General features: G+C 40.9%; 1 protein-coding gene across 1 annotated transcript in view; it reads right to left on the reverse strand.

Annotated features, from left to right (window-relative positions):
• MPP5 (membrane palmitoylated protein 5) overlaps positions 1-5,621 on the reverse strand; it is a 60,449-nt gene extending 54,828 nt beyond the window's left edge. The window contains exon 1 of the mRNA XM_039326903.1: positions 5,430-5,621. The gene's annotated coding sequence lies outside the window, so the exon portion shown is untranslated. The remainder of the gene's footprint in view (positions 1-5,429) is intronic.
• Between the last annotated feature and the right edge of the window lie 379 nt (positions 5,622-6,000).

The raw sequence follows: 6,000 nt of genomic DNA on the forward strand, positions 1-6,000 counted from the left end.
GAATGCAGTAGGAAATGGGTTATTTAAGAATTGGATGTGGTAAATATGAGCTATGGGGAACACATGAATACATAATGAATTAATATGGATTTGATATAAATGTCATGGTTCCGACAGAGACCAATAAAGCAGAACATCGAGGCTTGAGAATTCCTCAAAGAACATGTTTATTAGTTACAAAGTATCTGCACGGTCAAGAGTGAAACCAAGTCTGAATACACAAATAACAATTTCCCAATACAAAGTTAAATGTGCCATCCAAAACTATGCAAGCAACTAGTTCCCAATATGATTATTTGGCGGGCTTTTTATGCAACACCCAGTCCCTAGTCTTGGAAGCAGCCAATGACCTTGGTTCCCATGGGACAGAAGATTATTTTGACTAATGAAGCACCTGGGCAACCCCCCTCCCTCAGTTCAATGTGGCAACCTAGAATGAGAAGAAAAAATGGCTGTAGCCATGTTCGTTTGTAGAGTTGACAATAAATTTAATATAAATTTCTGATCAGCAGAAAAAATTCAGGTACTTTGATCATATAGACAGAATGAATTAGAATCAAATTACAAGTAGTACTCAACTTATGACCAGTTACTTAGCAACCACTCAAAGTTACAACCTATCTGAAAACTTACAACCTGGATCCAAAGTCCTCATGGTCATATAGTCCTTGCAGTCACATGACCACACTTCAGGCACTCAGCAACATGGCTACATTTACAGCTATTTGCAACATTCCTTATGATGTGACTATGTTTTACAAAGGTTTTTCTGAAAACTGGCACTTCTGGCTTTTAACAAGTAAAAAGTAAATAAGTTTGCACTTATGACCATTGCGTTTGCTTAATATTCACATTTACAACTGCTGCATTCACTTAACGACTGCTGCAAAAATGTCTTAAAATCAGTTTTACAACCATTACGACTTAGGACTATAATGGGCAGGCTCCATTATGGTCATAACTCAAGGATTATGTATATAGATCAAAATATATGAATGGATTGAAAAGCAGAACATCAAAAAAGATATGGATGGATGACATGTATAAGATTCTCAGAAAGAAAGATAAAAGAAGATTAAAGAAAGCCAAACCCATGATTTGAGATGGACATGCTGTATGTAAATATGGGTTGCAAGAACAATCATTATAAGGTAGATTAGATTTTATTAGATTTCCTTATCTCTGTCTGCTACTAATTTCTTTTACTTACTATCTCCTATACTTTTTCTCCTCTTTGTATATTATGGATGAATATGCAAGGAAATAGTATAATGTATGTATGTATGTATGTATGTATGTATGTATGTATGTATGTATGTCTCTCTCTCCACAGTCCCCAACCTTTCTGGTTTAAAGACGGGTGGGGGGAGGGAGAGGGAATAATTCTGTGTGAGTTTCAGTTCAGCGTGTCGCGCAGCTCCATTTGAATGACCGATGGGCACATGTACCCACTGCTCGTGTAAAAGAGTTGTGTGCTATGTCTTACTTATTCTGACCTCTGCATTTTCACATTCATGGCTTATTCTTAATAAGAATTTTGAAAACTGTGTGCATGGCTTACACCAGGGCTGTCAAACTGCCCACCCCATTGCCGGCAATGGGGAAAAGTTCCGATACGTTGTGCGACGTCACGTGGCTTACACCAAGGCTTTTCAACCAGTGGTAAGAGTACTACCTGTGGTACATTGGCACCTGGCAAATGGTAAGTGATCATCCTAGAAAAGTGGTAGCAGGGGAGGGGAATGAGCTGAACCGGTGGCAGCACCGCACAAACCTGAGTGAGAGATGGCTGGAGCTCCAGGGCTGTCAGGGCTCAGCGGAAGCGCCAGAATCAGCACAAGACTCCAGCTGGAGCTTGGCGCTGATCCTGGCACTTCTCCTGAGCCCAGAAGAAGCGCCGATGAGCTGGAATGTTGCAGCATCTCCAGGGTCTTGTGATTTACATTCAGATGCTTGGCAACTGATTCATATTTATGATGGTCACAGTGTCCCAGGGTCATGTGAAGTGATCAAAACCTGTTGCAACCACCCAGCAGACAGGGGGAATAAAAACCAAACACCCCCCACCCCATCCCCACGGCCAATCCTCAACAGAAATGCTCACAATGAAAAACTTGGACAAGAGGAAGAGTGCTGCCAGGTGGGCAGGCAGGTGTCTTGCTCGGCTGTGGCTTGGGGGGCACTTTTTTCAGTGCCATTGTAACTTCGAACAGTCACTAAGCAAACTGTTGTAAGTCAAGGACTACCTGTACTTCATCACTTTTTTCTTTTTTGGTCATTAAGTTTTTGGCTCCTTGCTAGGTGACTGGTGGTACTCGGATATTGCCATATCCTAAAAGTGGTACAATGGGTGAAAAGGTTGAAAAGCCCTGGACTACAAGGTCCCTTCCAGCACTATTCTATTCTATTCTATTCTATTCTATTCTATTCTATTCTATTCTATTCTATTCTATTCTATTCTATTCTATTCCTATTCCTATTCCTATTCCTATTCATAAGCAGTTAATTTCTTCCAAAAACATTTCCCAGTAGACAAAATATTCCAAATGTGAGCTAGAGTTAGATTTAACTTATGATTAGAAGTATGCCAAACCACGTTTCCAGCTAGCTTAGGAAAGTCTAACAACAATTCAGGAATGCAAAAGCAAACAAGGTATATTGGATTTTAATATAAAAAAATCAGGTACCTTTCCAAACATTCAAACCAGTTAAAATATGGCAGCATATTTTAATCACAATTTTTTAAAACCAATGCAAATCACAGTACGATCCATAAATTACTAAGTACTAATTTTAATAAGAAAGTAAAGCATATTTTTCTTAATTTAGTTTTTCAAGTGTTTTTATTCTGTTGCTTGCCAATCAGAATCATGCATATGAGATGGGAAACCATATAAATTAAATAAATATCAATAATATGGCATATTGAAATCAAAGGGGGCCATATGTATTTGTGGCCAATAGAATGTCTGCCCAGAAATATATCCCACTGATTTCAATGTAATTTATTTCTTTAGGTATATATAAGATTGCCTTAACTATACTACTATAATGTCTTACTAACATTATTTGCAAAAGAACAATTTTTTAAAATCTGAAATCTATTGTCTTGGAAGCAGCACTTGAATATGCATAGGAGAGATTTCATGAGAAACTTTGATCTGAGTATTAAGAACATGGCTGAAGTCCATTATTTGTTTACATTCTTGACTCACTGGTATGGAACAAATCACATGCATTGCTATTTCCAAATCATTGGCTTTTAAAAATATACAGATTTCAACATAATGTGTTTTAATTAAAAAGCTTTTAACTATTAAACTTAACCCAATATTTTTGGATAGAGAATGGATATTAATACTGCTTTATCCTTTCACTTCAGTAACAGCATTTCACCAGATAATTAACTGACTAATCAGTTTAAAAAAAAAATAAATATCAACAGACAATATGTTATTTAAAAATATCCATTGTTTTTCCAGGTAAATTTAATTTAAAAGATAATGCTTTATCCTGTTATCCTCTCTTGCATTTACATTTGTTGGAGATAGCATCCTTTGTGAACAGAAACAAAGCTAAGCCTTTTGATCACCACAAATAAGCCTATCCTTATATGTTTTTTTAATAATAAAATATAGGCACTTTTCATTTAAATAATGCTATCAAGTTCTATAGAAAGAAAGATTTTAATTCAAGGAAAACAAAATACTTTAAATGCAAATCTTTACTACAGTGGTTCTCAACCTTTCTAATGCCGTGACCCCATAATACAGTTCCCCATGTTGTGGTGACCCCCAACCACTTATATATCACTGGGTGCCAGGGGCGTGGCCAAAGAAAAGGGGGAAAAAATGGCAGACAGCCTTGTTTGGCGACCCCCGTGAAATGGTCATTCAACCCCAAATGGGGTCCCGACCCACAGGTTGAGAACCACTGCTTTACTAGGACCTGAAACTTTTTGGAAATTTGGCTTAAAGCAGCAAGAATTACGCCTATTGCTCTTTTTTGCAAGACAAAATGAGAAATCAATGTGTGATAAAAACTCATCTACCAATTATGTCAACACAGGCATATATTAAGGAAAGGCTAAACTGCTTCAATTTTCTTAAGTCCTGACACAATCAATGGGGAATAACTTGGAGCTTTTGGAATTACCAGGCTACAATTAGAGGGGCAATGCACATGTTCTTTGAAGTTTCCTCACAATTGTTCCCCCCCCCCAATATTTTATTCATTTTTTATAGTCACAAGTGCTTAATAAAAAAACACATAGATTTTAAGCCAGCATTATTTTTGTTAGGTATAATTGCAGGAAATTATGAGAAGGAATGTGTATATTTAATGTTACATGTGTTAACTGCAGAAAGAATTGTATTTGCTCAACATTGGAAAGATGAAGAATTACCAGAGGAGGAAGAGATAATTAAGAAAATTTTAGACTGTGCAGAAATGGACAGACTGACACTGAAAATGAAAAAGAAGATTCAGAATATTTTAGAACATGGGGATACATTTTATCAATGGCTAGAAAAACGAGGTAGAGAGAAAGGAGTTTAACATGTATTAGTAAGACAAATATTAAAACCCAGACAATATGTTGCTGATAAAATATTAAGCACAATTGTTTTATTAAGGTAACTTTCCTTAGAGCTACTGATTATATTAACTCACAACAGAAAAATTACAAAAATTCCTTGCGGTATGCAGAGCTGTTTGGTGTACGGTCGTAATTCCTTTTGCAAAAACAGGTTAGGACTAATAGCTTTACAAGACCAATTCGCCAAACATAAGGACGTCCAGTAGGTCACAGAAAGAAGTAAGGCAGGATTAAGGGCAGGACGCACCGAAATAGATTGTGCGAAGGCAGCAATAGAAAGAGTTATATCCATGAATCCTGAGAGACAGAAACTAACTTGGTCTCCTCGTTCGTGCCAGACACCCAGGAAGCAGCCTAAAACGTGAGTCCTACATATCTGGCAATCACTGCAAGATTAACACTTGGAAGTATCAAGACAACCACTAGTAAACATTCAAGGGGAAGATCAGGACATGAAAGAGCCCCTACAATCTCTACTCTGGAACGGACAGCAAGAACGAGCGAGCGAGCAAAACACAAACACAAGCAGCCAGGAAGAAACAGCTTAGGGAAAAGGCGGGGCTGGGGGGGGGAAGAGAGTGCAGGAAGCAACCAGCCTACACCGATGAAAGTTCGCGCGCACAGCAACCGGAGGGGTGGGGGGAGAAGAGCAGCAACCTGTGGGCCCCCCAAACTGGAAGCAGACCTCGGGGACCATAGGATTCCCAAAGGCGGCAAAGGAAGGTAGGTCGGGTGGGCGAATGTCTGGTACTCCTGGGGGGCCCCAAAGACGGCCTCCGCGGAAGCACCTGTCAGGCAGCAGCAGGACCAAAGAGGAGAACCGGGGCCTCACCTTCACGCTCCTACCGCCAGCAATGCCGGACGAGCCATAGCCCAGGTGCGAGGCGAAAGCGAGAGGCACGCAAGCTATCGCTTCACTCCGGAGCTCTCCCAACCAGAGGCGACGAAGGAGAAACTCCCCGGTTTTGCCGCCGCCGAGCGAGACTCACACAAGTACCGCAACTTCGGCCACCTCCCGTGCCGGATTCCGACCACAAAACCGCCCCCACCCCGCGCGCATGTGCACATCGGCTTCGGCCGCCCTCCGAGCCTCAAGCCCCGCCTCGCAACGGCGCGAGGCGTGATTGGGGAGGTGCGCCACTCCGGACCGCGGAGCTTTACGTGACGTCGCGGCGGCCAGGAACGAACTTGCCCCGCCCTGGGTAGCCTCTCTGCGGCTTGGCCTGATTGACCGACGTCCTGCTTTGCTAGGTTTCTGGGTATCTTAGATAGCTGCCTCATCGTTACAAACCGGGGCAGTGACATTTCTCATAACTGTATTTCCGTGGTGACGGCAGTCTGCGGACCAGTCATACTTCTCACGCTTTTAAGTGGACATGCATAGAGGGGCTTTTAAATCTTTG

Source organism: Crotalus tigris, unplaced genomic scaffold (genome assembly GCF_016545835.1).
Source record: "Crotalus tigris isolate CLP2741 ecotype Arizona unplaced genomic scaffold, ASM1654583v1 scf7180000024346.1432988, whole genome shotgun sequence".
NCBI lineage: Eukaryota > Metazoa > Chordata > Lepidosauria > Squamata > Viperidae > Crotalus > Crotalus tigris.